Source organism: Castor canadensis, unplaced genomic scaffold, assembly GCF_047511655.1.
Source record: "Castor canadensis unplaced genomic scaffold, mCasCan1.hap1v2 HAP1_SCAFFOLD_65, whole genome shotgun sequence".
In the NCBI taxonomy this organism is placed as follows: domain Eukaryota; kingdom Metazoa; phylum Chordata; class Mammalia; order Rodentia; family Castoridae; genus Castor; species Castor canadensis.
Window position 1 is genome coordinate 173,910 of NW_027395331.1, and position 24,617 is coordinate 198,526.

The window sequence follows — 24,617 nt, forward strand, 5'->3', positions numbered from 1 at the left end:
GGGGTTTTTGAGGCATGGTCCCACAGTGTAACCCAGGCTGGCCTCCAACTTGAGGTCCTTCTGCCTCAGCCTCCTGAGTAGCTTGGGTTGCAGGAGTGCCCTACCACTCACTGCCAGCACCACGAGTGAGGGTTTTGTGTTTGCTTGCTTCTTTTTGCACAATACTGGAGGCTGAACTCGGGGCCTCTATCACTTGAGACGCACTCCAGTTCTTTTGCTTTATGTTTGCTTTCTGGATAGGTCTCAAGTTAACTTTGCCTGGGCTGCCCTCAAGCCATGCTCCTCCCATGTCTGCCTCCCGTGCAGCTGGGATTACAAGACTACAGCACCAGGAACAACCGACCTGTGAGGTCTTTTCCAGTGCTGGAGGTGATTGTTCAAGTCTTACACAGGGATTGATTGGCAGTAGGAAGGTGCTCAGTTGTGGTCTTCCCCTTGTCTTGGTCCTGTGATTTGCTTATTCTAATTACATTGGGAATATATGAAATCGAGTGCTTTTGCATTAATTCAATGAATGTCTACTAAGGGCCTGGTCTTTATAAATTATCAATGCAATTATAATGTTCAGAAAGTTCAGGCTCAAGGAGAGAAAGAGGAAGAGAAGTATGACTTGTTTAAGTTGTTTCTCTTTTAAGCTGTTACTTTTTTGCTCTTTTTAAATGAATTAGCATATTTTAATAATATGAGGAAATTTAAGTGTAATAATTCTTACCCCCTCCATCATATTTGCATTTCCCCTTATAGCTGGCATTTGGTTTTTGGGGAGTGATGGGGGTTTATTAGAGAAAGCCAGGATTACATAGGACTTAAGAGTTGGCACTGTGGCCCTTCTTGTAGTCGAAGGAGGACACTGAATTGAGAAGGTGCTGGTTCCACCACTTCTCCCGGCCAGGATTCTTTTCCTCCTGTTTGACTTTTCCAGCACAGGCCAGGGACCCATGGACTTTACCTCCAGGCTCGTGGCCTACTCCCTCCAGAGTGGTCAGCACGGCTTCCCCACACCGGCCAACGGTAGCCTCTTCCTCCAGAGGCGTGCCTGCCAGGAGCACGACTGATCTTCTGGGTGAGGCCACATGAGCCTTCACCTGGTTCACAGTCTCCTGTCCGGGCACCTCGAGGGTGTGCATGTAGTTCCTGGGTGCCAGTGAAGAGCTGCATGTTGGTGACTAAACCACGGGACCAGGTGCCCATGGCCGGGATTTGAAATCGAGTGATCTAGCTGTTTATCATACAGACAAAACAAAACAAAACAAAAATGCTGATGCGAAGTTTTTAAATATGCAATACCTCTATTTAAGTTATTTTGAAAAAAGTTATTTTAGATTTGCCATAGTTATCTTGTTACTTTAAAAATAGATTGCTTAGCAGAATTGTTACAATAGTTCTTCAGAAGACATTGAGAATGAATCAAGTTTATAGATGAAAAAGGGTTTACTTATTAATATAGTGGCCTTGGTCCTAAAAAGACCAAAATGAGGGGATCGTAAACAGGGCTGACAGAATTACAGAATGGCAGAATGGCTCAAGTGGTAGAGCACCTGATAGCAAGCATAAGGCCCCGAGATGAAACCCCAGTATTGGAAAAAAAAAGAAAAAAGGAACGCCAAAAGTGGCTGAAAATAGGGTTACAGTAACTTAAAAAAATACATATTAGAAATATCCAAGATCTTAAACTAAATTATTTTCCCCCAAATCCTGCTGCTTCCACACTTAATGTAATATTTTGCTTATTTTCCTTCCATTGCTTGGTGAACATATTTGCTTCTTTCTGTAATCGACATCTGACAGCCACCTTTCCTTTTTAGTTAGTTAACATTTCTTGTAGGCTTAACAGCAATGGCAGCCATGTTAGGACCAGAACCCCTCCCTATCACAGGTGGCTGGAAACACCCCACCCACCCCAAAGACTGACGACGGGACAGTTGTTAACATTTATTTCTGGGTAGGCACGAAGGACAGTTGAACAGATGACTTATTTACAACTTACCTTCCTTAGTCGCCCACCAAGAGCATCCCTTTGTGACCCACAAAAGCTTCTTCCAGCCAGTGAGTGACCTTCCTGGCACTTTTCCACCAGCGCCGCTACATCTACCCAAGACCATACGTGGCAGTAGGGTCTAGCTGGAGACCCCCTCCGCAGGCTCTCTTTCCCGAATAAAGCCTGTGCTGATGTTGAGCCGCTTCCTACCTATCCTTCTGTGCCTCTCTTCAGTGTAACTGCTCCACGGTCTGTTTCTCCAGGTCCAGGGAAATTGCTTGCTTTGTTTATTTTGGTTTGGTGGGACTGGGGTTTGAACTCAGGTGTGGACAGGGGAAATTGTTGCCCAGCTTACAACACTGCCTGCAGAAGAAACCCCCAGTAACACTTACCTGTGGTGACTAATTCTTCTCATGTGTTCCTCATGTCAGAAAGACTCGGATTCCTTGCTAATGATGACAAGACATTGAGGGGAGCGCATTCATCTTGGTGTTCTTCAGAGCCAGGGGCTTCCTCCTTGAACGTGATGTCATTGTCAGTTGTGTTCTTGTCCTCAGAAAACCTGCCCTTTGGTTTCCTCTAAAGCTTCACTGCATGCTGTCATTTGAACATCATGTGCAGTCTGCTCTGAGGAACTGGCTTCCTTTAGCTGTTGAAGGTGTCCAGAGGCGCTGCAGCAGAAGACAGCTGACCCGCCTGACTTCACTTTCTCTCTCTGACTCACAAAGCTTTGAGTTGTCTCACACCCTTCATCAGTTAATGAGAAATGAGATCCCTCCTCTGTTTCAATATTTTTACCATCTGGAGCTGCTGGATGAAGCAGTTTATCCTTAGTCTGCATTTTTTGTGTAATTGCTGACAGAAACTTCAATATCAAAGGAATCCTCGCTCCTGGTGTCACTAATGGTTGGAGAAAGTTCACTTTCACAGGCAGGAAAGAAGACACTCCTAATGCACTTTACGCCTCTGCTGAAATACCATTCAGCATTGTAATGGGAAGTCAGTCATGGTGACATGATCATGTTTATCCAACATGAGATGGAGTTCGTTGAAACCTCGGTGAGTCAGCCTGTGACTTACACGTTTAACAGCTCTGCAAGCTTCTTCATCTACTGCTGTCAACCTGGTGTTTCTGACATAGAGCTCCATGGCCACTGCACAGAGACTTTACAACTGGAAATTCCCTCCCATAAAATGCCCTCCTCTATGCAAGTTCCTTTGTGGCAGAGAGACAAGATCAATAAAGCCAAGAATCATGCTTATGGTATTCATGTTGCTTTTCAGAGTTGGAAACAAGGCTCTTATTACTCCATGAAGCTTAAATGCAAACTTCGTCCTTGTTCACTGGCAAGAATGTAAATATCTGATTCTTGCTAACATGCATCTGATTTCCAACAGACTCAACTCCTGCCTGGAAGAGAATGTTTTCAAAGCTGGGCAACCACAGCCTGTGTTTGTTTACTGAAAGCCTGGATGTTTTTAGTATACTCCCAAGCTATTGGTTTACGTTTCAATAATTGTCTTTAACATTTTTGACAGGAGATTCCAAGATGGTGACCAGAGGGAGGAAGCAGAAAGCGTGTTTCCTAAAGTAAACTCTTGGACAGATGCTGAAGATACACCTGGCAGGAACAACCACCAAGAAGAGGCAAAACTGTGACAGCTCCACACCCCCAGCCCGTGCACGGCATCCACACACCGTGTTAAACGGAGAAACTAGGAGGGCTCCCGTGCCGCCAGACGCCAGCTCCTGACTGCTTCAGAGACCACCAGGTAAGTGGGTGGAACTGGAGACCATCAGAAGACCAAAAATCATATGTTCTCCCTCATATGCGGACTTCAGATCAAGGGCAAACACAACACGGGGATTGGACTCTGACCACATGACAAAGTGAGAGCACACAAGGGAGGGGTGAGGATAGGTAAGACACCCCCAAAAAACAAGATAGCATTTGATGTCCTCAATGCAAAGGAACTAGTGCAGAAACTTTAAAGTGACAGAGGCCAATAGGAGAAGGGGACCAGGAACTAGAGAAAAGGTTAGATCAACAAGAATTAACCTAGAAGGTAACACCCACGCACAGGAAATTAATGTGAGTCAACTCCCTGTATAGCTATCCTTATCTCAACCAGCAAAAACCCTTGTTCCTTCCTATTATTGCTTATACTCTCTCTTCAACAAAATTAGAAATAAGGGCAAAATAGTTTATGCTGGGTAGCGAGCAAGTAGGGAGAAAGGGAGGGGGTGGAGTGGGTGGTAAGTGAGGGGGTGGGGAAAGGGTTAGGGTTAGGGTTAGGGTTAGTATATAGCTTAACTATATACTACATTTGCAAAAAGTATTTTCTCCTGTGTAAATATTTTACTGTCCTCCCAGCTGTGTATTTTGGAACTAAGTTTTTCCATAGTAATTATATGTATGAGATTTCTATACAGTATGAATTCTCTGAAGTTGAATAAGGTTTGAAAATTGAATAAAGGCCTTGTTGTCGTCTTTAGATTTTTTTGGTTTTCCTCCACTATGAATGATCTAATTTTGAGTAAAGGTTGAATACTTGTTCGATGTATTGCCCACTATATTTGTAGGATTTCTCTCCAGTATGAATTCTCTGTAATTCAGTAAGGTTTGCGCTCTGGTTAAAAACTTTGACTTGTGTACATTTGTAGAGGTTTTCTCCAATATGAGTTTTGATGCTGTCTGATCCTTGAACATTTGGAAAGGGCTTTGACACACTCTTATATTTGTAGGGTATCTCCAGCATGGAATGTCTGGTGTACACTAAGGTGGGAACAATGTTGGAAAGCTCTGCCGTATTTTTCACATTCAATGATTTTCTTAACATATGAAGCATGGGGTACTGAGGCTTGAACACTTGGTAAACGTTTTTCTCATTGTTTACATTTTTAGGGGTTTCTCTCCAGTATAAACGCTAATGTCTGAGAGTTAAATATTTCATGACAGGCTTTGCCACAGTCTTTACATTTATAAGTCTCTATATAAGACTTGAATATAAGACTTTGAGTAGTGATGAAAGATGTTCCCACATTTGTTACTTTTGCAAAGGTTCTCTGGAAAATGAGTACACTGATGTCAACCAGGACTTAAGCCAACATTATACTTTTTATGGGTTGCATTACATTCAAAGTTTTCTCATCAATACAAATATTCTGGTTATTATAGCTTCACTTCAGTGGTCTATTATTGCTTACTTTTATCTTTATCATTAGTAGAGCTGGCTGAGCTGGCAACACAAAGAGACCATAGTGGAAATGCAGCAGAGTAGTGGCAGTGAGGGTGGTGACAGTGGCAGTAGCAATGAAGGGGACAGCTGAAGATGTATAGAGAGTAGCTGGGGCAGAAATGATGGGGAGCAGAGGCCACAGAGACAAAAAGGGCTGTGAAGAGATGAAGATGGACAACTGTGGTCCCTGGCCAGTGCAAGAGGTTCAGAGAGCTGCCAATAGCCTAAGGACTAATGTGTTAAAAACTGCAGAACTCTAACACTTCTTACTGCAGGGCTGATGGTCCCCGCACCTGTGGTCTGTATGAGAGCTGTCACACTGATGATAAGGGAGATTTGTGCAGGACCAAAAGCCTTTGCCCCAACTGCTGGCTTAAATGTCACAGGGTTTTAGCCAGAGGGAATGTCTGAATTCTGTGTTCTTTCTGTCACACAGCTAGCTGAAGGCCAAGCTAAAATTGAGAGGATATTAAGGAAAAAAAGTAAATGTCCCATGGGAAGGGCAGGTCTAGGGGTTTTTATAGACCGAGTTCTGAGGGTGGCTCAACATACATGCTAATTAGGTGCTTGAAGGGATGCTATGCTCACTAGCTAATTGCCAACATAGTGAGCACATACTGGAGAGATAGATTTACCTTATCACCATCAAGGGCACCAACATCTCCCATTTATGCTCCTCTTACCTTTTGTCCTTTATCCTTACACACACCATCCTTTAACCTAAGGGGTAGTCTCCAGGAAAGCAGGATGTTTTTCCCAGTGATTTGAAACATTTTGTGCAACCTTGAGTGCACAGCTCTTTTGCAACATCAACTGTTACTGGGTCTGCTTCCTAGAGGAATTTTTCTGGGTTCCCGTAGCTATTCCACCTATTCTGTATAAGGTGCCGCCTGTAGCTGCTGGCTGCTGTCTTCTGCCACTGCCTTTGGAACCCAAGGATCCCAATGGCTTCCAAGCGCTGGAACTACTGGAAGTTAATTTAAGGCATAAACCTCCCGCCTGAGTGCCCAGACCTGCAATCTACAGCCTGAAGCAATGGGCTCTTAGCTCTCGGGACTTGGAGCTGAAAGTCGGGGGTCTTCCAGTCCAGCCCTGTGCCTTGGACACTCAGAGACCACAGACTGCAGAGCTGAAGTGCTTTTCCTCCCCTACCCCTTTTTCCAATCTGGCCAGAGCAAAAGGACCCCAGCCAGCACATTGGTAACACTGTAACTTCCGATCTTAAACAAAGTTAGCTGCTACCAATATTGTATGAAATGAATAGACTTTTTAAATTAAAATTAGGGACTTGGGGAATAGCTTGTTGGTAGAGGGTTTCCTAACATGTGCAAGGACCTAGATGCAATTGCTAACACACACACAGAAAACCAAATTAAATCATTCTCCGTAAATATTACAAGAATGGCGTTTGGATGCAAAGCTTGCCAAAGTCAGTCAAAGGCACTTGAAAACTGAACACTGTAAGCAATCTTATTTTCTGCACCTTACTAGTTCAAGGTTATTTTTCCCTTCGAATTTTGTTTAAAAATATTTGTTTTTATTTTTTATGTAATTTGGATGAAGTTATCAAGCTACTTTTCTGTATGTGTGCCAATTATTAAACTACTACTTGGGTGTTGAAAATAATTAAACTTAACATTTTGTGCAAAATCTTGTGGGGTGCAGCTGGGGGTCTCTGGGTCCTCCCACCTTGGCATGTGGGCTCCAGCTGTGGGTGTGGGTGTGGGAGGGAGGTCCCTCCCAGCTCGGGGGCGGGGGGGGGGCAAGTGGAATGCGCATGCGCACGCCCGGGTGGACCCGGCCCACTGCTCCTTGCTCTCCAGGCCTCGCCCTTGTCCTGCTGCGCTCTCGCCATGGACGGAGGGCAGGTGGTGTGCTCTGGCTGGCTGAGGAAGTCGCCCCCCGAGAAGAAGCTGAGATTCTGTGTGAGTGCGGGCAGGGGGTGGCACGGTCCCCAGCTTGGGGTCCAGCAGAGGCCGGGACGGGTGGACCCCGGGTGGCTGGAAGGGGTCAGGGTGGCGTCTTCTGGGGCTTCAGGAGGGGTTGACCCAGTGGCAGGTGGACACCAGGCGGCCGCGCAGTCCCAGCTCCAGGGGCTCCAGGATTGCGCACAGACAGAGCAGCAGGTGTGGCCGGCAGAGGTCGGGGCGGCTGGTCCTTCTCCATGGGGGACGGTCACCAGCTCCCGCCCAGACCCCTCCTTGACCACTGATTGCAATGTGGAGTTTGTACCATATAGGAGCCAGATACAGTGCATTGTCACAGTTCAGGCCACCTTACCGTGAGCCGTGTGGGTTGAGGACATGCCAGGAGCGGGTTGAGTCCACCCTTCCCTTTGTGCACCCCCGGGGGGATGGAGGTCGTCTGCCTCCCACAGTCCACAGCCACTGCTGATCTAAGTGAGGATGTACCCTCAGTTCCCGTTAATTTCAATCAATTAAAAGGTTTAAGGGCAAAAAAGTGGCAGCACTACTCGCCAGTTCTTCTATGAAGAAAGTTGCTTTTTCTTTTTTTGATGGTTTTTTGGATAGGTGTTAAGAACTGCCCCTTGCCACCATTCTGCAGCCTGAGTCGCAGCTGGGTTCATCCCTTGCAGAACAAAGCCCCAAGGCCCCTTATCTCCTGCCACCTCTCTTTGTCCCTCCCTAGCCCTTCTTTTCTCCCAAATGCTACTTAAGGCCAGACCCCCCGAGAAAAGCTGCTGTGCCATTTTTTTCTTCTGGGCCACCCAGCATGCTTAGTAAACTTTGGACATGAGAAAACTCTAGTATCCTCCTTTGTGTGCGGTGTGCGGTGTTTTCTTAACAATAGTGTCTTGGGAACTTTTTACCTGGGACTGACTTTGAACCATGATTTGCTGATTTCCGCCTTCCTAGTAGCTAGCATTGCAGGCGTGAGCCACTGGCGCTTGGCTATATCTTGAAGTAAAACTGTAGGTGCTGAATTTTGCTTGGCTCTTCTGATGTTAAAGACTTCACTTGTTGTAGGATTTTAATAGAGAATTCTTTGGAATTTTTCTACGTAGAGAATCTGTCATTTGCATATAGGATTTGGCATATGGTTTTATATTTTCCTATCTAATCTGTAAGCTCTGTTTCATTTTCATGCCTTCTTGAGCTGGCTAGATGTTGAATAACAGTGTTGAAAGTGGACATCTTGTCCTAAGTCCCAATCTCAGGAGAAAGCTTTCAGTCTTCCACCATCAGCATAAGGTCAGCTGTGGGGTTTTTGTGTCTGTTCTTTATCAATTGAGGAAGTTGCTCCTGTTTTTCTGAGAGTATTTTATGATGAATAGATGTTGAATCTTGTGGAGTGTCTGTTTTGTTTCCGTTGATGTAATGGTTGTTTTTCAAATAAACACAAACTGGAGCCTCTGGAATGAAACCTGGTTAGTCATAGTGCAGAGTTGTGTGTTGCTGAAATGTGTTTTGTAATACTTTGTTAACCATTTTTGTGCCTTTATTCATGGCAGATATCGTCCTATAGATTTTTTGTTTGCACTGTCACTATTTGTTTTTAATGCCAGGGTAATATTACTTTCAAAAATTGAACTAAGCCACGTGCTAGTGGCTCACACCTGTAATCCTAGCTACTTGGAAGGCTTGAGCTTGGGAGGATAGGGTTACAGGGCAGCATAGGCAACACTTCAGGAGACCCTATGTCAACTAACAGCTGATAGAATGGTGCACCTGTCATCCAAGGTACAGTAGGAAGAGTACAATAGGAAGATCAAGGTCAAGGCAAGCCTGAACAGAAAATGAGACCCTGTCTCCAAAATACGTAGAACAAAAAGGGCAGGAGGCATGGCCCATGTGACAGTGTGCCTGCTTAGCAAGTGTGAAGCCCTGAGTTTAAATCCCACTAGCACCAAAAGAATATTGAACTGAGATATGGTTCCTTCTCTCCTATATTCTTGAAAAGATTGGGTACAATTGGTATCAGTCACTGAATAGTTCATTGAACTGTCCAAACGAAACCATCTGGGCCTGGAATTATCTTTGTTAGGGATTTTAAAAAATTATTTATTCAAGTTCTTTATTAGCTATAGAGCTATGTAAATTACCTATTTGATATTGGGTGAATGATCCTAGTTTATAATTTTGAAGAGATCACTTTACTTTGTCAGTCGTTAATTATATGTGTGTAGAGTTGCAGTCCCTATTTTCCTCTCATTATCTGCAGGGTCTGCCTTAGTTTTTCGGACCAGGTCTTGCTATGTAACCCAGGTTGGCCTTGAACTTGTTGCATAGCCCAGGCTGGCCTCAAACCACTTTTCCCTCTGCCTCACCTCCTGAGTGCTGGATCACAGATGTGCACCACCACACCTGACATCATACTTTTTTTTTGTAGTGCTAAGGTTTGAGCTCAGATACTACATTTTGAGGAACTCCACCAGCCCTTTCACTGAGTTGTGTTTTCAAGATACGTTTCACAAACTATTGGCCTGAGTTAACTTTGAACCACGATTCTCCTGATCTCTGCCTCCTGAGTAGCTAGGATTACAGCTGAGCCTCCAGCACTGGGCTCTGGCTTCATTCTTGTACCAGTAGCTTGTGTCTTCTGATTGTCAGGCTTGCTAGAGGTTTGTCAGTTTCATTGCTCCTTTATCTTCTGTGTTGTTTTTCTGTTTTTAATTTCAGTAATCTTTGCTCTTTATTACATCCTTTCTTGTGCTTGTATTAGATTTCTTTGATTTTGTTTTCCTAGATTTTTGATTTGAGACTTTTCTTGTTTAATTGTCCATTATAGGTTATAAATTTCTGCTCTGTTTTCATATGCCCCCCAAATTTTGTGAAGTAGTTTTTTAATTTTTTCTTTGCTTTAGTGTGTTGTGTTATTTCTTCTTAGACACATGGAGAATTTGGAAGATTGTGGTATCATTTCCAAATATTGGAAGGTTTCCCTGTTCTCTTTCTGCACTGATTTCATTGTCATTCTGTTGTTTGATTAGGAAAAATTGAATATTTTGACTCTTTTGAGTTTGTAGCGTTTTATTTTTTTGTGTAAGCCTGATTTGCTTTAGGTTCCATGGGTACTGGATTGTTTATTTTGCTTTCATTGGGCAAAGTGTCCTAAAATGTGCTTTTGACTGATGGTGTTGTGGAATTCTACAGCCGGTCAAATTTCTGTCCAGCTCTTCTCTCAGTTGTTGAGAGGCAGGTGTTGGCATCTGCAGCTACACCTGAGGAGCTGTTCATTCCTCACTTCAGTTTTGTGAGCTTTTGCTTTATGCATTTTAGAACTCAGTCGTTTGGTGCATATTAGTTGGGAGTTATAATGTCTTCTTGGAGGCCTGACCTTTTTATCATTATATGCTAACCCTCTGAGTTTCTCATAGTAATTTTCTTAGCACTGAAGTCTACTTGCTACTTGATAAAGTAGCCTACATTTGATAAGATAGCTGTTTCCTTTCATCAGTGTTCACAGGATACATCATTTTCCATCTGTTGCTTTCAACCTATCTGCATTGTTGAGTTAGACATTTCATATAGACAGCAGATTGTTGAGTCCTGATTTAAATCCACTCTGCCATCTTCTGTGTAATTGGTGTGTTTAGACAATTTACATTTAATAGAATTGTATGTTATACCTTAAGTGTGCTTTGTTTATGGTTGTCATGTTTTTTGTGCATTGTACTAAAAGAAGGGAAACAGGAGTTTTTCATTCTCATTGTGTGACATTTACTATGTATGAGGAACTGCTGTAAGTACAAGGGACACAGCAGTGAAACAGACAGGGAAAACATGGTGAGGTTTCAGAGGGGCTTCTCCATGATTCTTCCAAAGAATCATGAATTGGCATAAAGTGCATTGTACTAAAAGAAGGGAAACAGGAGTTTTTCATTCTCATTGTGTGACATTTTTTCGTCTCTACATGTTTGAGGGAAGGGATGTCCCTAGCTGTAGACTGAGACCCCATAGTGTGGGAAGATCTACCGTGCCTGAAAGTACAGTGTACATGGATCTCTATTCCCGCCTGAGTAGATGGTTGCTGTGAGGTGCTGGGTCTTCAGTCAATGTCCTGACCTGAAGTGTGGGGTGCCACCTCTTATTTTACAAAATGAGACCTTTTGCCAGCGATGCTGTGCTAATGTACATTCTGAAATTGTCCTCCATTTCTGACACTAGGGACATCTCAAAGGGAGATGGAGACCATGAGCAGCCTCTATCCTTAACTTAGCAGCCTTTCAAAGCTTTGAAATAACTAGAGAATCTGACCTCCATTATGTCTTCCTGATGGGATCTAGGCCTGGAGGAAACGCTGGTTTATCCTGCGGCGTGGCCAGACGAGCGGTGACCCAGATGTTCTGGAATACTTCAAGAACGACCACTCCAAGAAGCCCCTGCGGAGTATCAGCCTGAGCCTGTGTGAGCGAGTGGATGAAGGTGCCACGCTCCCTAAGAAGAGGCTGCCAGATGGTTTTGTGTTTCACGTCCAGACCGCAGAGCGCACCTTTTACCTGGTGGCCGAGACAAGGGAAGATATGAATAAGTGGGTGCAGAGCATCTGCCAGATCTGTGGCTTCACAGAGGACGTGGCGAGCACAGGTAGGCAGACCCCAGAGGGCTGAGGTGGGGAGAGCAGCTGTGGCCCAGCCTTCGTCCTCAGCAGAGTTGTCAAAGGGTAAAAGGAAGATGGGGTTGGTAAATAGTAGAGGGATCCCTGGCCCTAATTATGCTCCAGTAGGAAACCAGTGGTAGTCCTCTGAAATTCAGCTCTTTTGTGCTGGCCAGTGCTCCATCTCTGTCTGTCCATCCCACTTTTTCCAACCCATCCTGCAGTTATCCTCTACCAACAGTCCCTTAATTTTTGGCATTTTAAAGGCATTGAAGTGACTAGTGAATTTTATCCTCCTCTTCTGTTTTTTGAGATCCTTTGTGAGTACTGTGGTTGTTTAATCCATTTGTGAGGGAGGAGGGCAGGTGAGAGAAGGAAGCAGTACCTTAGCTTTGGGTTTTCGTGAGCCATGTTCAGATTAGGAAATCCATAGAGACAGAAAGTGGAATGACAGTGGGCTGGGGAGTGGGATGACTGCTACTGATGACAGGATTTCTCTTTGAAGGGGAGAAATGTTCTAGACTGAGATAGTGATAACTGTTGTACACCTGTGTGAATAGACTAAAAACCACTGACTATTGCACTTTAAAATGGTGACCTTTACAGTAGATGAATTTTTATCTTAGTCTTTTTAATACAGAATTTCCTCAGATGTTTCTAGGACCAGCCATGTTTGGGAGCCCCTGGACTTTGCAGCAACTTCAGGCAAAGATGTGAGGCCAGCTGGTCTCAAGTGTGTCATTCACAGAGGGCCACACTGGCTTCAGCTCTGTACTCCAGTTCCTGTGAATGGTTCAACAGGATCTGTGGCCCTCATACTCCAGGCCCTCCCTGCAAATAGTGTGACCACACTGCCTGCCCTGTGCATCCCACTCTGAGCTCTATGGATTTTGTCTTCCTTAGAGAAGGACAATGAGCCCATCTCCTCTAAAGTTGTTCGATTCAGTCTTTGCTTCTGTTTACCCCAAATCTTTGTCACTTACAGGCTTTATGGTTTTGTTTCTCCTCTTTATTTTGTTTCTAATGGAAAATAATTCATGCTCATTGGTAAAAGGAAAAGAAGATGGGAATTAAACTTGTGCAGAACAACGCCACCAGCCCACCAGTCTCTGTGCCTTTATAAATGTTACAAATGTCCCCAGGAAATATCTCATCTTTTAGGAAATAGGTCTGGCCAGGAGGAAAGTTGCCAGAAAGCCAGTTGCTTTTAACTGAATTGGTCAGAGGTATTCACATAAATACAAATTCATTCTTCGGCTACAGCAAATGTTACCCTTGGTGCAGATGCCTTTTCGAGCAGTCACATATGTGAGGATGTTGTTGAGTCCTTGCTCTTACTGAGTAGGGGTTAAGCACAACGAAAGTGTGGAATCCACATTTTCTGGGCTTGCTTTCATTGGTGGGAAGATTCATTTGCTCCTTCTCAGGTTATTCATTCACGCGTTCTGTCGGTCTATGTTTATTGAGCACTTTGTGCCATCCCTGTCGTAACCGATGAGGACGGAAAGGTGAACAGCAAGCCTCCGGGGTGCAGAGGTCCCCACCTGGTGGAGGCGCTGATGTGCAGCCGTACTCATGGGGCGTCTGCAGCAGGCATCACCAGGGTCGGAGACGCTGGCTTGGGCTCCTCAAACTTAGTGATGGAAGGAGGATTTGGGAGTGTTACGTGGTCAGGAAGATCCTCAGTAGGAAGTAATCAACTGAATATTTTATCAAGTTCTTGGTCTATTAGAGGATATGTTCCCTTAAGACCTTGGCTTCCTTTTCTGAGGAGTTGTTTTATTAGCTGTCTGTTGGTCTAATTGCCAAGCAAGGATATGAGTTGTCTTAAGAGAGAGTTGGTTCTTTGGGAACTCTTTCTGATGATGGCAGCCGATTTTCTTCCTTCTGAAAGGGGAATCTGGTCACCTAATAAGTTTTGTTTTAATCAAGCAGCTTTCTTTTCTTTTTTTATTGTTGGGCTGGGTGGGAGTACATTGTGGGATTTGCAAAAGTTCTTAAAATATATCGAATGTATCATCCTTGAACTCACCTCCTCCACCATTCTCCTTTACCCCCCCTTTCCTGGAATAGTTTGAACAGGTGTCATTTTTGCATTTACACGCGTGTACACGGTATTTACACTATATCACCCTCCAGAACCCTTTCCCCAACAGCTTTCTTAAAATGTGGACGATGGCTACAAAGCCTTGGGATGGCTTAAGCTCGGTCTCCGGGTCACTCCTGGGTTTAGGGGGATGAGGAGAAGCCGCAAGTTAACCTGACCTGCTAAGGACATGAACGGGCTGATTGCATGAAACAGCTCTATGGACTTTGTTTTCAGGTTCTACTAAGGAACAGTACTTTTTCTTTCATGTCCAGCCCTTCACTGAAGATCTTGGGTTAGGTTCAGACAGGCACTCAGCTTCCATTAGCCCTGGGTCTCTTTACCATTTGGACCGGAAGCTCCCTGTTTTCGCACCAGGGTCCTTCACAGGCTTGGCTCCCTCCTGTCAGCCTGTGCTGCTCATGTGCTGGGGGAGGGGGAGGCTGCCCAAGTCCAAATCACTGCTCTGGTTACATCTCAAGTCAATGATCAGAGACTTGGTTTTTATTTGGCAGTACTGGGAGCTGAACTCAGGGCCTTGAACTTGCTAGGCAAGCACTGTACTACTTGAGCCATGCCTCCAGTCCTTTTGCTGTTAGTTTGTTTTCAGACAGGGTCTTGTGCTTGCCTGGCTGGCCTCGGTTTCTCCTTCTGAGTAGCAAAAATTACAGGTGTGAGCCACCGTGGTCAGTCAGAGACTCCGTTTCTTTTGTGAAATGGGCAGAGTTCTTTCTGTTCTCCCCCTACTGTTCCAGCTTCTCTTTGGGTGTACCATGGAGATTTCAGGTTCACAGACGACTCAAGGTGAACATTTCCAAAGGACTGTTCACTGGGAGTCTGGAGGGGAGTCCCCTGCACCCTTAAACCTGTGAGAGTCCTCTCACAGTCACTCTCTATAATACACTTCCTTTTTCTGTCTCTTTATCCCTTCATCAAGGGATAAAAACTTCAGGTTTTGTTATTTTGTTTTTATTTTTTTCATTTTATGCTTTTTTGCTTTCAGCTAGTTTTGTTGAAAGTGGAGTCTTTCTTTTCACTGGGGAAATTTTTTGAGAGATGGGGGTCTCACAGTGTTGCCCAGGCTGGACCTGAACTCCTGTGCTCAACTGATCCTCCTGCCTAAGCTTTATCAGTAGAGAGACAGGCATATGATTCCTTGCACAGCTGTTATTTTTTTTTTCTCCCTTGCTGTTGCCAGATTTTCATTTCTTTTGCCACCCTCCAATTCTTCATATTCCATACAAAAGTGTGTAGTCTGAATCCTGCAGGATTAAGAGTACACTAGAAGGGAAACTGCGTCTGCATGTTGACTTCAGCCTAGAGGAAACAGCTACCTCCTGATAGAGTTCTGTGCCCAAGGGACCCAGGGATGTGCTCATGATGGGAAAGCAATTCTGAGTAAAGCAGCAAGAAGATTTTTTGTTGCGTGTGTGCAGTTTATTTCAGTGGTCCTTTTGTTGGGTGCATGAGCAAGCATAACTGGGGACTTGGAATGTCAGGCAGGAGGAGCCAGTGACACGTGCAGTGGAGCCTGGTCAGCGCTTCACTATCCCTGGGGAGTGGGAATATCAGGCAGATGGAGCCTGTTTCACACGTAGAGCCTGAACCAAGTGTTTGCTGATGAGACTTTAACAGAAGGGAAATGGTACTCACAGCTCCAGTGGGTGAACTTACAAGAAATGGGATTGACTTCTGGAGTGGGAGTGACACCCCTGCAAGCTGCTCCAGGGGCAGCAGGGCAAGGAACAGCCCCTGTCCAGCTGAGATGGCCAGGGTCTCACCTCTCCCTGGGAGCAGAGAGTGGTAGCATGTATGTGGGAGGAGAGAAAGGTGTGGTCATTGCTTCCCCTGCACTTAGCATTTGCTTTTGTCTGACAACCCAATTTAAGATAAAAACACCTCTCTTCTTTTATTACAGGCTCCCTGAGAAATGTGTCCTCAGCCAGTCCAGGGCCCAGCTCTTCTCCAGCTGGGCTCACCATCGCCACTCAGCCCCATCTTCAGGAACGGAATCCCTCAGCCCAGTCATGCCATGGCCGGCCCACCTTGTTCATGGTTGATCCACCTGTGTCCAACATGCGTGGCACCTGGTTCACCATAGGGTCTGGGAATTACGTCCGATTCCGTCGGAGTGGGAGAGGGAGAGAGAGGCCTGCACTGAGCACCATCTGGTGACCTGGCTCAGGGCTATGCATCTTAGCCTCTGCTTTGTAATTCAAAAGACAACAAATTAAAAGTCTTGCATTCAGTATGTAATAAAAAACACCTTTTTTTTTTACTGATGTAACCACAGCTAATGGTGTCTGTCTCACTAACAATGACCATTGGGTCCCAGAGAAACTTCCTATCATCCAGAATCATGGATGAGGAAGGCGAACATGGTAGGACACATCTGTAATCCCAGCACTCATTTGAAGGCTGAGGCAGAAGGTCACGAGTTAGAATACACCCTAGGCAGCATAGCAAGATTTTGCCTGAAATAAACTGAGGCTGGGCATGTGGCTTAGTGGTAGAGCACTTGCTTAGAATACACAAGGCTCTGGGATCTATCCCCACCACCACAAAAAAGCAAAGTGATAGAAATCATGGGAAGGCATCAGAGGCTGGAGTTTCGTAAGTGTAAAGACAAACTCAACTAGTTTGCTGCTCTTGTGAGTTTAGGTAAAAGCCTTAACATCACTGAACAAATCCACATCTCACTTTTTCTGTGGAGCTGTGCCATTCCTTCTGGAAGCTACTATCCACATGAGCTATTCAGATTTAAATTAGTTAGAACTAAGGGAAGTTTAAAGTCCAGCTCCTTGATTGTGTCAGTCACATCCCATGTGCTCAGGTGCCCATCACAGAGAAACCCTTCCATCATCACAAAGTTCTGGAGTAAGGACTCAGCTCTATGACATGGCCTGGATTTTCCTAACCCCACCAGCTCTCTACAGGTGAGAACCTGTGTGTATCCCCATCACCTGTTACTCCCATCGTGTGTGCAAACAGTCGGCCTTGCCAGAGCTGGTTCCCACTTGCTCCACAGTCAGAATACCACGAATCATGGTCCTTAATTAATTTAGAAATACCTAATCTGTGTTAGGAAAATTGTTGGAAACAGAAGTGGCCATGTTAATACGTCACAGCTGCAAGAGCTAGACTCACAGCTAACACTGGCCAGGACAGGACAGACCAAACCCTCATTCCTGTGGCCTGTGCTTTCTTGACAACGTGGCTCAGCCTCGTGGTCTGGGAGTCACTGGGCATCACAGCAGAGGGTTGACCCCATTGTTTTTTGGTTGTTTTTTAGCAGTGCCAGGGCAGGAAAGGAGGTCACAAGCCCTAGAGACAGCTGGGATGGGACAGGGAGGACACTGGACAGCAAGCGCTGCCAGGTTTATCCCTCTACACTTTAAAACTCCCTCTGGCTGCTGAACAGTTTGAGGGGGCAGAACATGGCTTTAGCTCTAGGAGTGAAAGGTAGAAGTAGATTTGGAGGGAACTGATGTCGTGGAGTTAAACTCACAATGAATTATGCATGGGTTGTACTGTAGGTGAAAGAGAGGGAAAAACAAGATCCCAAATCCCTTTTCCAAGACTCTTTGTATCAGATGTTTACAAGATTTCATATTTGTCGGTTTTCAGGAAGAAAGGCATATCATACACAGTTTGTACCAGGCCAGCACAACCCAGCAGCACAGTTTACACAAGCAAACCACCATTTAGGCAGCAAGAGGAAAACAAACAAATACCAGGGGTAGCTCTACAGCAAATCAGGCCAGATTTGGTTATTTAATTTTAATTTGTATTTTGGTTTTTTGAGATAGTCTCACTATGTAGCCCAGGCTGGCATCAAACTTGCTGTGTAACTCAGGATGGCCTTAAATGTGTGAGCCTCCTGCCTCAGCCATCCTAATGCTGGAAGTGTTGAGATTACAGCTGTGTCCAGAATGCCCAGCCTCATGTCAGGGTTTGGTGCCAAATGTACTGAGGTTCAAGATGTCACTACATGAGTACAAGAAAGGTCTGGTTTCATCCTAACAGGGGATGGAGATCCTGGTCCGTGTGACCATCCTGCTTGTCAGAGTGGCAGCAGTGCAAAGGGAGTCCATGTTTTATGCAGTCACTTTGTTCATTAGTTGGCAAAGGCCTTGCCTCACGGTCACCACTAAATACGGACTTGATAAATGGGTAGTTTTACTTGATTGCCTAGCTGGTTATCATTTGGCCAAGGGAGAGTGGGCCATCCGGACTTAGCTGGTGATGGTGGAGGCTGCCGATCTCTTCATCCCTCCCCCAGTCCTTCCTCCAGAAGTCAACAGGCCGCCTGCTGCTCCTGCTGGACCACAACATGGATCCACACCAAGGCCACGTTCACTTAGGTGGCTGTCCAGAACAGCTGCCACCAAAGGCTGCATCTCAGAAAAATTGTCCTGCAGGTGCTGGCACAGCCTGCCCATGAAGGTCACCAGTTCTGATGAGGGCTAGCCCAATGCTCCTTCTACAGCAACAGGACAATCTGCGCCCTGTGTGAGAACAGCCACTCTGCCAACACAGAACTGTGAAGAGCGCACCATCAGCAACCACGGCCTCCCAGTCCATCAGTCCTCAGACCAATTCCAGGAGACAGGTGATTGCTGACTCTCAGGCCACAGACATTTGCAAAGCGAGGTAATAGCTCACCTGAGAAAAGATAGGGTGATCTCACACACATGGAGAATTTCACTCTAATGAACCCCCCAAAATACTTCCTTGTATAGCAAAGGTGGCTGTGGACAGACCACTAACCGTGGTGCCTCTGCCACCTTCCATCTCTCTACTCTGAGCCTTCCCTTTGCCCCAGGCCACTGTTCCCTGTCTTCTCCTCCAGTCCCTGACACCAGTTGGGACAAGGTACGCTCTGTCTCCTGAGGCCTCCAGGTTCAACAGAGGCATAGAGGGTGGCAAAGCTCCTTCTACCTACACACACCTTCTCAGTGCGATGCTGCTTCTGGCACTACCACCCCAGCTAATGTCACAGATGTCCTGAAGGATGAGCCTCCCTGAGGATGGTTCTCCCCCACGGTGAGGCGCTCTGGTTTACTCTATGCCCTCATCGCACCTCCACCGGGGCCTCTAGGGTGTCCACAGAGGGAAGGTGCCCTGCCAGAAGCAAGGTTTCCTCCACTGCTCCCACTAGCTAGGGAGTAGGACAGAGCGTGGGACGAATAGGGCTGGGTCCCAAAAAGATTATATGCTCAACCAAGGAAGCTAGGGCTCCTGTGAAGTCCATGGCTGAGCCGTCCTGGCACTAATGGAGCCTCACCCAGTTAAAGATAGAACATTAGCTCTGTGCTGAGGTCCCAAGCAGGCAACCATCCTAGATCCTGGGCTTGGTCCCATTTAGAGCCCCCTAGCTCTGGTTCCATCAGTGCACACCAGCTGGTGTACTGGGCCAGGCAAGATGCTCCAAAGTGTCCAGGCTGAGGCAGATTCAGCCACGTTGGAGACCCAGGCCAGGCTGGGTGATGGGGACAGAGCCATGAACCCTCTTTGACAGTGGAGTCGAAGGGAGCTGTGACCCAGGAATGACTCACTTGCACCCTGGAGGGCTATGAGCCGAATTGGGCTGCAGTCAAGCTGGTGCCTATTCCCAGAGCTTCATCCAGTCCCTTGCCTTATGGGAAGAAGGGCATCATCCCTTGAGACCCTGAGGAAGTGCCACTTAGGGGGCCCAGCAGGACAATGACTTGCAGCCATTCCCACGGACCTAGGCCAAATCAGGGAACACCCAGGACACATCCAGGATGTTCAGACATTGGAGAGTCACAGCCTGTAGAGTTTGCAGCTGTATGGATGTTGGATGAGGACAGCGAGGGAGAGTTTGGGAAAGGCAGTTCTGGTGCACCTGTAGCTGGCTTCAAAGGGTTACCAAAGCCTGACTGGAAGAACAATTTCTCTGATGTCCCATCAGGTACATAAGCATATACAAAAGGCATGGGCAAACACCTACCTGGCAGTGAGAATCAATGCAACCCAAGCAGACCTGGGAAGATTTGCTAAGTGCACCGTGTTTCTGACACACTCCTGTTTTGTGCTCTGGTTATCACTCACGCTCAAGAGGTTGCATGACCACGATGCATGAAAGAACCACACAGTTGTGCAGAGACTGTGGGAATGTAGTGAGCCCATTCGGAAATCAGAGAAAGAACTGTGTACACTGCATCATGATTGCGCCAGAGAGAACAGAAGTGTTTGACAGTGTTGTATTAGACATTTAAATTTTGTTTTTCCTTATCTTTTCTATTTTTTATAAAATTATAGTTTTTGTTTTGTATTTGAAATTTTTTTCAAGGAGTAGAAAGAGGAAACAGGACAGGGTTGCGGGGGTAGCAATCCTGATTGCCCAAGTGTATTGAAGCTGGAGAAGCCCTGAAGTGCAGAACAGACCAGAAATGAGAGGTGGTCTGCAGAGAGCTCCTCACTCACAGAGGACACACTACATGGTCCGTGGAAACGCCTCTCATTGCGCACATCACAATGTACCAATGAATTTTAAACCTCAATGGAAGCTAAAATGTGCAAGTACCTACGTTATTGAACTGAAGTAAACTGAATTAATTTTATGATTATTATTTGTTGCTATTGAACTGATAGGTACCAGTTAGACACAGTGATGGGATATGCAAAAGGAAGCTAAAATGGAGATCCATGGTTCAGTGCGTACGTGCTGAGAGCCCATTCTCTCCTTCGTGACCTGTTTGCTTGCATGCTGCAAATTAAACTTTTCTTGACGTGAGCTTTTGACTCTATATCCTTGCAAAACTAAAAAGAGACAATGATACAACCAACAGGGTTGAGGGCTGGTGTAGATCGGTAAGGGAGAGGCCTGATGCAGCTGCACCCTCCTCGAGATTGGGTTAGCTGTGGGATGTATACCTCATATGTCTCCCTATGCATGGTTCCAAATACACAACAAGCTCTGGTCTAATCCTGTTAAGATGGGCTACTTTGACTAAGAGTTGCTTTTTGCCCATTACCGTGTCATTATAATCTCTCGTATTTTAAATTTCCTCTGTATGTGTGAGGTTTTCTTAGGTGGTAATTGCATATGCAAAGGGATTCTTGAGGCATTTCATATTTCTTTTACAATCTCCATGTCGATCACTCCCCATAGGCTGGTCCTGGGGAGGTGACTTGACACTCCAAGGCCGTTAAACTTCAATAAAATTCTGTGTTAGGGATGCCCGAAGTATGGACAGAATCCCGTAATGGAAATGGGAATGTAACAGCTTAGAGCAACTCCACTATCCTTACTCTCTTGGAGACAGGAAGTCCCTCACAGACAGGGGTGAATGGGGGCAGAAAATAGGAACACAGGATCTTCAATTGAAAATGTCCCCACATACTGACCCAGAGCAGAGTAAGAACAACCTGTCGTGGTTATAACAGGCGATGCCTGAGGGTTGGAAGCCATCCTTTCGCAAGCTCAGACCACTCTGACTGCCCCTCCAGCTGAGATCTGGGGAAGCAAGCTTTGGCCTCCCTTGTGATGGGCCTCCTCAGCCTCCTGGATCCCAGCCTTTCTCCAAGTGCAGTGACCCAGCAGATGGGGACCAGCACTCCCGGAATCTGGATTTCCTTCTAAATAAGGCTGGGACTAGGGTGAAGCAAGTGATGCACCCGAAACCCAGCAATGAAAATAACATTTAATGCAATATTATGAAAAATCAAAACATATGCCATGATTAATGAAATACCTAAATTTTAAATAAAGACAAGACCAATTTTACAGAGTTTTCTTTCCCTTTTCCTGAGGCTCTTCACCAGATCCGATCCTTTCTTTCCTCTGGTTGAGAGTCAGATGCCAGGTTTTGTGCTGACAGGACTTAGAGCACAAGCACCGTTTATTGGGCATATCAGCAGAGGGCAGCTCAAGTCAGCCACTGCGTTCCTTGAATCTGTGAGTTGGTGTTCTGCCTTCATTCCCACGTATCAATGCCCACTGAAGAGGTCCAGTCACTGGCCTGCCATCACAGGAGAGTGCAGTGTGAGGTCCATCTGCTCCAAAGAATGGATGTTTGACAACATGGCCACTGCCTCTGGGACGGAAGCCTGCGCTATCAGGAGTAACTCTTGGGAGTGAGGGGTTGGTTTCTCCCCAGTTCTCATGTCACCCAGCAGCACACTGGGTGTGTGTGCATGGAGGGCAGGACAGCAGGGAAAGGTCATCGGAACGTACCTTCTGTCCTCACGCTGCAAACTGTCCTGACACTTAGGTTCCCAACTTCAGAGCTAAATGACGGTCCCTGGTTTTGAGGACTCTATCCTGTTAAGAAAGAGTTTGCTGATTTCCTACCCATGTTTGAGCAGGAAAAATTGATTTGTATATTTTTGTTGCAAAAGAGTGACTGAGCAATCCATAAAAGTTCTTAACTAGAGCATTAAACTTACTTAAATATTACATGTGAGAAAGGATTACGAATACAAGTGCAAAAAAATCAGTGTGTAGTAAAAGTTCTGAGTGTGCAAGATTTTTATTCTATACTTTTCTGTGAAGGTACAATTTATAGAAAGTGCACACATCATGAGCGTGCATCTCGGAATTTTCTGCACATGTGTATATTTATGTTCTCACCATTTCTAGGACCCTTAAGGCTCTCTCATACCGATGTCCACTTGGTACCCCCAGCAGTAGCCACACTTCTCCCTGACCCTTGACCTGCTTTTGCACCTTTCAGAACTGGAATCCTCTCCTCGCACTCAGATCCACACAGCACCTCAGAGACATCACTGTGTCCCTTCCAGGCAGTGCCCCAAAGACAGTCACTGTTTTGGCTTCTACTGCTGAGGACTGGTTTTGCCTAACTTAAAATTTCATAGAAACAAAATTATGGAGGATATTTTCCTTTGAGTCTGGCTACCTTGCTCAACGGTGTTCTGAGATGCATCTGTGTTGTCGCAAATAGCAATAGTTCATTACTTTTTCTTGTGGTGAAGAAATCTATGGTTTAATACAACACAAATTATCCATGCACTCAATAGTGAACATGAGAGTTGCCTGCCATTTGTGTATTATTAAAGATGCTATGGACACTCTTGTAATGCTTTTTAGTAGATGCATGCACTCTTTCCTTTTGAGTAAGCACCTAGGAGTGAAAATGCTGAAATATGGTGGAGCCACAAATTTGTCCTTAGAAGAAAAGTTCAATTTGTTAAGTAGCTGCAGAAAAATGCACTTCCTTCAGAAGTGCATGAGAGTTCGAGGTTCTCCTCATCCTACATAAATTTCGTATTTTCAGTCTTCATCTCAGTCATTCTGGAGGGTGTGTGGTGCAACAACATTTCTGGCGTTTGTGTTCTGTAATGTTCTGATGCGCACATTTTCATGTGCACACTGTTCATTTAGTTACCCTTTTCTGTGAAGTCTTGCCTCAAGTCCTTTGCCAATTTACACGGGATTGTCTTACCTTTTCCTACTGATTTCTTTGCTATGTTCTGCGGTTTTCATTTTTTGGAGGAGGAGTTCTGGGGTTGCTGAGTATTGAAGCCAGGGACCCATGCATGTTGTTTAAGAGCTCTACCACCGATACACTGCAGCCCTGATTTCTATGCTCTCTGTCATACGTCCCTAAAGAAACTCCTTTCCAGATGGCAGCCTTGAGTGTGTGTGTGTTCCTAGGGATTCAACCCAGGTCTTGGGCATGATTAACATGTGGTCTCACACTGACCTAAACCTCCAGTCAAGCTTATCGGTATCTTGAAGATGTCATTTGGAAAAATTAAATTGCTTGATCTTAATAAAATCTGATGTATCATATTTCCTTTATGGTTGAACTTTTGTATTTCATTTGATAGACCTTTGCTTTCCCAAAGGACATAGCAGTATGGTTAATTACATTAAAAGATTTCCTAATACAAACCTTCTCAGCATACAGTGTCCCAATTACAATCAAGGTCAGCTACACCTCACAGAACCAACTCCTGTCCTACCCAAAAATTCAAAGGTGGCTCAAACACAGAGGTCAATGTCTCTTTCTTGAGAAAGACAACCAGATGCAGTTGTCCAAGGATGGAACAGAAACTCCTGAGTTGTCAGAGAGCCAGGTCACTCCAACTCTCAACTGCTCCTCAAGAGGCACTTGGGTCCTGGAATGCCACTGTATCTACAAACACCATTCCTGTTACAAATAAAAACGGGAAAGGGTAAAAAGCACAAGGTGGCTTTCCTCAGGTGTCTGCTTCTTTTCTAGGGAAAATTCCCTTTACACACCTTCTTAACACCGTCCATTTCAACTTCACCAGTCACAACTCACTATCACAGTGCAGTATGAAAGCATATTGGGCCCACTATTAGAAGTCTGAAGGAAAACACAGGGCCAGGGAGAGACAGGGACTAAGAGATCGTGGGAGAACAGGGCCATAAATGAGAGAAAAACAGTACCAGTGAGAGGGCACATCACATCAGAATCCATCACTTCTGAATGAGGGAAAGGATCTAGGCATCTCCACCACTCACCTCAGGGCCCTGTGTGGGGTTTGGGCCTGCACCATTCACCGTTCTTCTCCTTGTTCCAGATTGAAGACAGGTTTGGAGTTTGATACCTGCTGAACACACAGCCATAGACAACCTACACCAAAACTGCTTGGGATTCAGGGACTGGGAAAGATTTGCTTCACAGATGGTGTGATGTAGCTGCACTTTGGCAAAGCAAAGACTATTTGACCTGCACATGCTGGTGTCCCATGCAAGTGGGCGACTAAGAAAATCTGACCTTGAAGTGTGAAAGTCTA

General features: G+C 45.5%; 1 pseudogene; it reads right to left on the reverse strand.

The window, feature by feature from the left end:
• Positions 1-806: 806 nt before the first annotated feature.
• On the reverse strand, positions 807-1,127 carry LOC141420229 (ubiquitin-like protein FUBI pseudogene; annotated as a pseudogene).
• Positions 1,128-24,617: the final 23,490 nt, after the last annotated feature.